The following is a 12106-nucleotide window of genomic DNA, read 5'->3' on the forward strand; positions in this document are numbered from 1 at the left end:
GCCTATATAGAAATGAAGCTTCATACAAAATTGCAAGTGAGTAGGTCAATTCGTTTTCTAGATATCGTACTGACAGACGAATACAAAAGAATTTTTTTTCACTAACGTTCAGCCAATAACCAAAAAACTTAATATTCAGCCTCTATATTAATCATTAGGTTTTTATATAAAAACTATGAACGCTGTTACCTAAATAAGGTTAGTATAAGTTTATTTAATAGTTAATATGTGTGTATTAACATTAATAAATAATGTAGTTGTACATTTTTTACAACTGAACAATTTTAGCTTTTAACATAGCTTGAAGCATATATTAGTATAGGCTTAAGGACACTATTCAAGATGTAACGTAATTGTCAAGTATGAATAAAGGAATTTTATTTGAACTGAATTTCATCTTTGCTTACCTTTGTTTACAAACTCGCTACGTGCAAAGTAGTATGGTTACAACTTTGTTTACTCTTCCAAAGATTTTTGTGGAGTTTTCGCTGTAAGAGGTTGGACGCTACTAGCTATAATATTCTAAACAGAATGTAAAGGTTGGTTTATTCCAATGAAAGTCAACATTGAATGCTTGGGATAACAATTAAAGTGGTACCATTGTCACCTTTTTTACGTTGCAAGGTATGCAAGCAAAACTGTGGTCCCAGGCAGTAATTAAAACTATAATTGTATTAATATTACAACCGATACACATGGACTATGTGTAATCAATACGTCCATATCATGATAAGTATCTAATATGCTTTTAAGAATAAAGAAAAGATACGAGCAACAAACTTTCTTCCGGACGTTCCAACGACATCCTACCGGAGGCCAGGCCAGGTGCTCTGGACTGAAAATATTCATCGGGAATGCAGATGTGTATGCAAATCACTTATTGTAAATTGGACAACCCTTCAGGCCTAGTCAATTGGTCGGGCACAAAGGCTTTTCATAAATTGAATAAAAATCAGGCCTGATGTCATTGTCATTGCCGTAGATCTTGCATAGAGAATTAGCCCTGGTCCGATTGTAAGCGGGTCGTAGATTTGCATGACAGACCTGGCAGAGGTCGATTTGCATGTGGCCCGTAAGGGGACTCTCCGCGGCAGTGTCTACCTGGGCAGGAACAGCACCGGCTCCAAGTATCGATTCTGAGGGACTCCACACATTCTGCTTCGGCTGCTCAAAGTTTTCGTCGCAGAACTAAAAAATTTGTAGTATTGAAGAAAAAATTTGGAAGTATTGAAAGAAATTAATGCGTAATTCGTTTTCCATTATGTAATGATTTGATAGGAAACTAAATTATATCGATTTCAACAATGTATATCGGAAGACATTCACCACAATAATTTCTAATGAAGACACGATACTTTTTTAATTTTTTTATGTACTTTCAATATATAACCTCAAAATCATTTTGATTGTTTTATCATTTTAATTGACTAGAACCCCATATTTAACTTTTTTCATTTTATCATTTTAGAATCTATATTTTTGGAACACGGAAATAAATAAGAATGATATAAATACATAGTGAACCTAATTTGTTAGTCCTCTTCGTGCAAATTTTACTTTTTTGTTATAAAATTTATGTAACATTTAGTAATAATAAAAAGTTGAAATACAAACTTTCACCAGTTATATCATTGTTGTATATTCTAATATATAATCGTAGTAATGCTATTCACTTTCTTACATAAACTTCTTTTACTTAGTCCACCACCTCTAATTAAAAATTGTTTAACCCCACATTTTTTATGGTGGTGTGGAAGCTGCATTCTCAATGACTATTAACTGTGGTGGCTGCAATGACAGGTTTCAGTGACTTCGAGATGAGATCTGGTGCAGCTGGAATAAATGAAAAAATCTCCTCATTCATAATTCCTAATAACACAATCTTGATTTCAGATGTCACAATGCTGACACTTTTATAGCGATTTTGTCAACGTAACTAATTACACATTCTAAATCGTTAGATAAATTTACTTTTCAGGAAACATTGCATAGTGTTCTCAAATATCGAAGATACATTTTTAAAAGAATTTATAAGAAATAAGTTTTAAAAAGTGAAAAAAAATTTTCTTTCGAAATCAATTTTTACCATTCAATTATGAAGTAAACTAAATAAAAATTGAAAAAAGTTAACCGGTTAGAGCATTTAAACATTTACAATTCTAACTTATCTCTGTTGCAATGCTATATTATAATAGCCAATGAGTTAGTACAATAAAGGAAGAACGGGCGAATTGTATTTAGTCAACGCTGGTAAGTTTCGGTAGAAGAAGCATCTGTTCTGAAACAAAATAAAGTAGTGTGAGAAATTTTGTATGTATTTAAATATCAATACTAATTCAAATCATAACCAAACAACTCAACTTCAGCAAATAGATCAATGAAGTGTATTCCTACTATGACATCATTCCTAGCAGAATTGCGTATTAGAATACACTAGTTTTTAATACGTATATATATATAAATATCCCAAAACCAACGATTTAGCTATATACAATGTATCGGAAAAATAAATATAAATAAGTTTGTGTATATATATATATATATATATATCGTATTCCTATATATATATATATATATATATATATATATATATATATATATATATATATATATATATATAGGAATACGAGACTTAACTGACATATCAATGTGCTTAGGAATAGCTTAGTAATGTGAGTGAATCAAAGAATGGTGATGATTACATGCATGTTATTAGTTTGTATCTATTCAAATCAGCTAATTGTTGCGGCATGAAATATTCTAGGCTAGAAATCATCATATTCAAATACGTTGAGGGGAATAGAGGTAAGGGATTAAGGCAGTGGCAGTGACAAGTCCCTGTGGGGTCTGTCTAGAGTAAGATCCTCTCAATAGGTCCTCTGCACTCTTGCAATTGCTAGCATATGATATGTTTCTTAAGGGTAAATGAGGAACGTGAGTTGAAAAATTAAGACTGTTAAGTATATCTAGGACTTTAATAACTGTATAATTATTATACTAATGAATAACTTCATTTGACGTTGTCACTAGCAATTTTAGCGAAACAGTCCTATTTCTGAGGTATAGTATGCAATTTTAATTTTTGTATAAAAAAATTTTGTTTGTAAAAAGTTTTGAGTACTAATTCTAATTTATAAGTAAGAGCATCAACACTTTGGGTGGATTGACTTAAACACATTTTACGTCCACTCTTTAACATTAAGTAAATCAAATAACGTAGAATAAGACAACAACTATATATAAGTTACATATTTACTAAAGTAAACTTCAAATTTAAAATTTGAATTTGTAAATATTTTTAATACGAATGATTTTAAATATTACGTGTTTTTCATTGTGAGTTCAATAATATAAACTATGGTTAAAATATCTTAATCCGTTAAAAATTGTTAAGGAAATGCAATTTCTAGATCTACAATTTATAAGATTCTGAGTTGCTTTATTCTGTAATAGTACTGAAAGACAATGAGAATACCTCTTCAGCGACATTGCACTATATCTTGTGGTCTAGGTGTCTCTGATGTAGAAACGATGTAACGAGTTCGTTTTGAGCTTCTTAATCACCAACTTTTTTACACCTCTACAGACGAACATGCCTAAAGGTTTTAAGAGTCAATTTTGAAACAGTGTCATCTCCCTGACGCTGCACTAAGAAGAAAGTGAATTGTAGCTTAACTCAATATTCACACAACACCAAAAGGATAATAGGAGTTTGGACATTTTCAATCGTTATATGTTACAAGATGTTTAAAACTACGTCTCGAGAATTATTATCTAGCCTCTTCGTCAGGTGTAAGAAATTGAATGCTTACAACATCCCACTTCTGTCCGAGCTGGTGTGATGTGTGATTGTGCTCTTGACCTCTCGTGACTTGCGTCCGGTGCAGTGACAACGCTTGGGTTCATATTTTCCTGTCTGGATCCAAGCGGGTTTCGGGCGTACTAGTGTACTAGTGCTCGTGACTTATGTGCAATGAAAACGCCTGGGTTAATTTGTTTCCTGTCTGGCTTCAAGTTGCTGTCGGATATGACGTGTTTTTACTTTGTTAGTGCTAATCCATTACCGCACGTTGTAAGTTTTAAGTATTTTTTATCTACTGAATTTCTTTCACCTGAAGAAGAGGGTGGATTTCAATTTTCGAAACGGGGTGTTATACGTCTTGTAACATATACGATGGCAAATGTCCAAATTATTTAACCAAAGATTCTAGCCCAGATCTGGATTGTGTTTTAAATTTAATGATTCTAGCCCTGCAAATGACAAGAAAGTGAGTTAATATTTACAGATAACATTTCACACTAAGAAAAATCAACTACCGTTAATTTTTTATGAAGATGATATTGCAAGTTAAGCTAAAATGATCAATCCTGTTATGAAACTAATCAATCCAGCAAAGCAATTTCACTACATGTGGTTATAAGTAACTGAATAATGATTTGGTTTCACAATACACACTGACAGAAATCGTTCATTCATCAGTAACGTGTTGTAAAGAATGTTTTTAAGTAAATTATAATAATATGAGTTTATCAATGAAAATTTTATCCATTAGCTATTGAAAATCCCCGAGTATTTGCTAGTTATCATATAAATAGCATCTCTGGCTATTCATAAATATTAATACTCATACCAGCTGCATACACGCGTACTGAAAATGACAATAAAACATTTTAAAATGTATTATACAATAACAACAACAAATTCTGTAACAGTTAGTTGTATACAGCACAACATCAATAAAAATTATAAAATAAATATCACATAAACAATAATTAAATAAACGTATGCTTGTAAATTGATAAAGTGGTAAAGTGATAAATTTAACACATAAAAGGTCATGATAAACTGTAACGCCTTAAGCAATTTATAAATACAGAAGAATTAATGTAAAATGCCAACAACGTATGAATTACTTAACAAGCAGCATTTCATAATAAAAACATGATATTTTATATGAGTGTTTTTAAATTTGTATATAACTGTAATATCTGATATTAATATTCAAGTGGTGCATTAATCTGCCTTACATTTAACTATTGCCCAAACTTATTATGTCGGGAAACATTTAAAGAGAATGAACGATAATAAAAAAAGTAAATATGGCTTTATTTGTAAATTGTGTATAGATTTTTTAGTTTGTAACATGCTGATCAAATATCAACCTCAAATATATTATTGGTAATAACAATATTTTTTATCAATGATGTTAATAATACACAGTTACTGTAAATAAGTAACTGTTCATTATCCATCTGTTAGTTATTATCAGTAATTGTTAATACACTGTTTGAATGTAAATCATAGCACTCTTAATGTGGTCAAATCCATATACATCGCAATAGGCATTACTTTATAGTATTGCACAAACGTTCTTATAACCCCAAAGTCAATAGGAATTTTCATTTAGTCAATAAGAACCTATTTAGCAACTTTCAAGTCTCTAAGTAATATCTATAACGAGTTATATGGAAAAACAGACTAGGAAGCTATTTATAAAATACCTGTGGGGTCCTTTATAAACATGTTATTTTACCTGTAAAGACACTAATATAGAACAATACCCAGATTGTGACGTTCGTGTGTCTGTTGTAAGGGGGAGGGGGAGTTAATAAAATGAGATGATGGGATAAAAGATATAAGTGAGCCGGGCATTATGCAATGTGACGTCATACGTGGAGGGGTGGCATGGGAGGGGGAGCGAGAGGGAGCCATGTTGGGGGAGTCCGTCTCCCGCCATGACGCGTCATATGGCACACACTCAATAACACGGGGGAAAAATCACCCGTGTCAAAATGAAATAGCATGGCTGGAAGCGAAACGCAGTCACTAGCATCGGGAGAGCCGCTGAATTCTTTTCCAGATCTCAAGTACACGCATATGTCGCTGTCTCGTTTTGGTTGAACGTAGCTTTATGAAGGGGAAAATTTAATTTTAGTAGCGGTCGACATGGTTGAACCAAGGATAACATTTTTAACGGATGCGATAAATATTGCTATAACATAGCGTGTTCCAAGAATAATTCAGTTGGATTGAGGTTCCTGATTGTTTTAAGGATTTGGAATTTGGATTTGAATTTGTGGTTAAGATATCTTTTATATTCTATTTTTAAAGTCGTGGCCCCTTAAGATAACTTTCCTGACATAAAAAGAAGACTTTATTATATCTTTAAACTAGGAGGTTTAAAACCAGGTGCAAATAAAGACTGTTAAATATAAAAAATGTGAATGTGTACAGAATTTACATTAAGTATTGCTAAAGGGCATTCTTTTTAATGATGCATGAAAATTAAATGTTTAGTAAAATGTGAAAGTGACTTGCTCTTAAAAGAACACTTATGTTAATTACATGTCACTAGATCCAGTCATATTATTAGACCGTATTTACTGTAAAAATGTATCCTATCTTTGACATTTTTGTGTGTACTAATCAGAGGTTTCAATTTTTTTCAAATACCCTTAACTCTTGACGGAATAGTAAAAAATATATTTATCTTATTATTAGAATAGACTTTCTTAAAAGACTGAGACTAGAATTTTTACTGTAGACGTTATGTAAATTTGAATAACTGAATTCAAAATAACACACAAGAATAAAATCAATTTGTAGAACTGCTCTATTATAAAAATTCATCCGTAATTGGTAACACAAAATTAAATAAATATATAGATTAATGTATATATCAAAACTTTACATAGCACTATGCGTGTACTTGACTTAAACAAAAATCGCGTTGTGCAAAATATTTATCAGATTTTAATTCTGTATTTTGTAAAAGTCAATGTTGTACTTGATTTTTACAAATTAGTTACAAAACATTTTAAGGCGTCATATTTCGAACATTTAAGGCATCGAGGACCGTTGGTTTTAAGGTTTTAGAGCTCCCTCGTATAGTTCTAGAAAGAAATGGCGTTACTTCGATATGGAGTTGATACAATAAAACTACAGATACACAAAATATAGCCTACACATCGTAGCTGACCTACTTACTTACATCGATTGCAGCCGCGTTTCGGTGTAAGACGTAGCACATACTAGGGAATATTAATGAAAAGGAGCAATATTTCAAATAAATAAATTTCGGTTGAGTATGGAGATTTGCTGAGCCACTCTCTAAAATTAAAACTCTACTAAAACCACCAAATATTTTATGACTTCTAAACAAAAAAACAGTTATTGACAATTACAATTCTACTGGTATAGCTTATTAAATTAAATTTTTGAATTATTTTTCATATTATATTGTTCAAACTGACCTTTCGTTTAGCAGTAGAATTTTTGAACATCTACCAAAACTGAACTTTTAATGGTATTAATGTGATTAATGAAATAAATTTCAAAACGTAGAGTTTGAATATATAATAAATTAGAAACTAAATCATGGTCTTCACTCAATCACAATACCATGATAATAGTAATGCTTCAAAGACAGGGCGACAACACAACAGAGAATAAGCAAACGAGAGCGCAGAAGCTCGGACAGTACACAGAAAAGCGCCCAAAATCGATCGGCTATGTATTGTGTTTGCGCATTTTAATTTTATTTAATGACGTCATGAAGACTGACTGACCTTGTAAATCAGCTGATCATCAAAACCGCACTCAGTGAACGAGAACGGATATCAATAGTCATTGGCAGATTGGTGAGTAAACAGTTCTTTTAAATTTTGAAAACAAAATGCATGTATGTAAAATGTAAACTTATGTGCAGGTAAACGAAATAATTGAGTATATGGGACTCACCACTCCAGCAGAGCTGTAGGGGCTGTGCACAACCACCCCTGTCTCTCACTGAGGGTGAGTGCTGACTCATCAGAGGTGAGCATGGAGGTACTAGCCCATCATAGCGCACCTTACCTTATCCAATTATATATTTCACCACAGTAACTTACGTTACAGTTGGTGGCAATATAACACCGACTTATATGATAACTCTTTCTATAGACTGCATTCGTTGTTGATATATGTGGCTTCATAAGAGTGGGCACAATAATACTAATAAGTCGGAGATCAATTTTTCTTTTTCCCTGAAAGGTTAGTACTCGTAAAGAATGAACTCGTATGAGAAATTTAACGGTGAATTACCAATAAAATTTAAAAATTTTAATGCAAAATTTCTTAATGGATCACTTACCTACCATATTTACATCCATGTAGTAGTACATACATATGTATTAGATACTGCATTTATATGATCAAACGTATTGTATATATAAAATTAACTACATGATGTAAGATTTCTAGCATTTTAAGAACCATGATGGTTGGAATATGAGTGGAAATGTATGTATCGCTCACAAAAAATTCCAACTTCAGTTGATTTATCACTAACCTAAAACTACAGCCGTATGTGCCCTATGATGAAAAGCTAAAATTTCCCCAAGTTCCGACTGAATGTAAGGAACACCTTGATACTTCTGATACCCTAAGCCCCCATGATATACGGTCCTGGACGACGAGTGGGCGGGCAAGTAATGTAAAGTTGTCAGAGATACCGAGTGGGAAGTGTCATGACAAATGGAGTGTCGGAGCGTGCGAGGAACGGTCGGGGCTGATGGTTGCTTCGATACGTTATTGATGATGCCAGGACATATCTGGAGGTTCCAGCGGCGGGAGGGAAGATATCTCGTCGGTAACGTCAAGAAACGTGGTTATAACAAAAAATGTTACTAGATAACACGGATATGTCATGCTGTGTTCATAAATAAATCTCACTCAATCGAGACTTACAGTTTGCTAAATCAAATTGCTATCTTCAAATCCAGAAAGAGTAATTGCTACCTTCGACATTAAGATTTTCGACAAATTGTGAAATTAAATGGATCAACCAGTTTTGGATTTGTAGCCAAATAGATAACAACCCAATCTAATATTTTCATGTCACTGTGTCACTTTGTGTAAGTTTAACATTTTCTATTTATTGCAGTGCGAGGTTTTACTCATAAATATTTTTTGATGGGCGCACATAAGAACGTCAACTTAAGATTATGAAGCTGTAGGTTGTCCTACTGAATCAGTTTTTTAACTATAGGGCAATTAATGGAATATTGGACAAAACGAAGTGCAACGGTTGGTGTTGGATAGTTTGTACTAAAAACATAAATGACATAAATGGGAGTAAAATATTACAATTATTGTTTAAAATATGACAAATTCTTACATTCATTAAAGCCAGTTATTGATTGTGCTTGATCGATCAAAATATTTTAGGTAATAACTCAAATTAAATCATAGTAATAAAAACGTTGGAAAGACGAAGATGAAAAAAGTTTGATTAAACAAAAAAACTGATATTTTAAAATGCAATTCGGTTATTATAACTCAGTTATTACAAAATAAATTGTTGATAAGAAAACTTTATATTAATCTATTTTATTTCTTCCTGGAATTAATTATTTATTTACAAATTAATCTAAAGTTATAAATGAAGTAAAGGGTTATATAAATTGTCAATAATAAAGAGACTTATTATAATAAGTCTAATTTAAATATTTAATACTACTGTGAGACAATTAAACTTTTTTAATAAAAATTGCATATTTTAATGGACTACACTATAAATATGAAATTGTATTCATTCTAATAGTGCAATTGATCGTGCTCAGCGTAATTGATAAATAATATAATTAAATTTTTATTATCTTTATAATCAGCTGACTAAACAATCGGTGTTATCCCCAAAATAATCAGCCAATTAACCTAGGGACCGTAACCAAGGATACCGATCAACAACCAACAAGTCATATGTGAAAGTGTTGTGAGGGGGAATGAGAGCGGGTGGAGGGGGAGGGGTAAGGAGAACGGCATCAATGAGCTGACAGTCTTAGCCGTACTAATCTGTTAATGTGTGTACTCTACTCCGATGACGTCACCGTGTTCGATCCAGCGGCGGGGCGCCGCGGCGCGAGCCTGCGTCTTGAGGCGGTCCGTGGTAGCGCCGCGGCGCTCCGGGTGCCTCCATTCGTCTCCGCTCAAGCCGCCGTGCGCCAGGCCAACCGTCAGGTGAGCGTCACCAGCTTGTTTTGCTACAACACCACATTACAGTAGAAAATAACATTATGTTACCATAAACAAAGAAAAGACATAGCTTTCAGTAAAAAAAACCACGATAATATATGTTGCAAACTAATATAATACATAAATTAGAATAAATAAAAAGTAAAAATAACTGAATGTATTGAAGTATATATACATTGTAATTTAATTAAGTGCATAAAGTTATTAACAATATGTGGTATTCTGATTTTTGCTTTTTAATAAAAATAGAATCAAAAGTACATGCCATTGGCTAAATAAAAAATTATAAATTCTACTTATGTTAAAAGTCTATGTAGTATTTGATTTTTTAAATCTAAAACAAATATTAAAAAATAATTATGAGTATTTTAAAATTACCTTATTAAACAAATCGAATATAGGCTATAACTGGTTATTTTTTAGCACTTTTACATATGTTACAAAATATAATCCATAAAATAGTATGTTCTTGATGGTTTAAATATATAGGCTTCACTATCTTTTTAAAACAACTAATATGTCTAACAATTATATTATGTATTTTTAATATTATTAAGTTTTGAATCGTATACTATTGAGATTAACGTTCATACTGGTATACAACTAAATTCTGTTTTTATTTTACTTAACTTAGAATTTCATTTTATTTCAGATATAAAATATGAATATGGTCACCTCTTTATCTAATTTTGGTAAGTCCATTACAATGCTTCCAGTACTTTTAATCTTCATTTGATCACAGTAGGATATAATAATTGGGATAGATGTTAATACTTTTTAACGTGAATGTGTGAATTTTCTGCACTGAAATATAGATACTTGAAACTAAAATATTGAATTTAACAAACTGTAATATGCTGTTCTTTAAGCTAATGGTAGAACATTTTTACAAGTAACCAATTATGCATTGTATGTATATAGCTAAATTTAGTTATTTATACACTTGTGTTTTGTAAAATATGGTTTCACTCACTATCTGTGTTGTTTATTTTAGTTCATAACTTGTGTAAAATGTTTTTGGTTGGGAAAATATCAGGCTACAAAAAAGGTACAGGTGATTCCAATAAAAGCCATGCAATATAATGTTAAGGTAGGCTACGACACAACTACAGTAACATAGGCTACTTTGTATAGGCTAAATATACAAATATCTCAAATGCAACAAAACCCTTAGATACTTCCACCCTCTTCACAAAAGACCCTTACCTATTTCAAAACCACGGAGCAAACCAGTGATTCACCAAGAAATTTTAAAGAAGACAACGCTTGGAGCACAATGCCGAATATAGGCCACCTACTGATGAAGCATTATCTTACTGCTATTAGAGGGGTGGGAGGGGGTCACCGGGTCAGTAGTGGGGGTGCTAATGCCTAGCCAATCAGGGCGCCTCTCCCCCTTCATTATTATTCCCCTCTCTCTCGTTCTCCCGCGCTTTTAATAACCTCAATCCATTGTTTCGACCTACCCTAACCATTCCTGCATCGAGCACACAGTAAATTACTGCCAGTTAATTTAAACTTATTGCACCCTTTTTTCTTTTCAGTCTTTTAGTTCCAGTTTCATCTTCCATTGGTGATGAATATTTTTTCACATAGCAATGTTAATAATTTTTTCTGTAGCTGGCTCTTGCGAAAACCTATCCCTCAGCTAGACTGACCACAATTTGTATATACTGGTCACACATCATGAAATATTAATGTTCCTATATTCTTTTCAATTTATTAAAAAATCCTTCATCTTACATCTTCTGATCAGTACAGTTTGTCCGTTTTTAGATGATCTTCATTTGAAATTTTCCACCTTTTGACAAACTTTTTCTAAATTTCAGGAAGGAATAGGAATTCTCTTGAAAATTAAAGACGATTTTCTTTTCTGCTTGAGGATGAATCGAATCCGGAGATCCGCGAAATTTATAATTTGACCTTCTTGGTCGGGGCGCACCCCAATCCCAGCTTGATTGGGACCAAACTGGGGTAAAATGGGGTGATTTCCAGTCCAAATTTCGGCCCTCGAACAAAGAAAGACCGGCCCGAGCACATGTGAACAAATCGATACGTCGTGTCGGCCATTTTGTTCGGCGGGCCGGGCCA

The 12106-nt window shown here is 32.6% G+C and overlaps 1 long non-coding RNA gene across 1 annotated transcript; it reads right to left on the reverse strand.

Annotated features, from left to right (window-relative positions):
• Nucleotides 1-1452: 1452 nt before the first annotated feature.
• On the reverse strand, nucleotides 1453-11326 carry LOC124353781. The gene is made up of 3 exons (XR_006921628.1): nucleotides 11222-11326; nucleotides 9852-10023; nucleotides 1453-2278 (listed from the first exon to the last, which is right to left on the reverse strand). It is a non-coding gene; the product is annotated as an uncharacterized LOC124353781 (long non-coding RNA).
• Nucleotides 11327-12106: the final 780 nt, after the last annotated feature.

This window comes from Homalodisca vitripennis, chromosome 2 (assembly GCF_021130785.1).
Source record: "Homalodisca vitripennis isolate AUS2020 chromosome 2, UT_GWSS_2.1, whole genome shotgun sequence".
NCBI lineage: Eukaryota > Metazoa > Arthropoda > Insecta > Hemiptera > Cicadellidae > Homalodisca > Homalodisca vitripennis.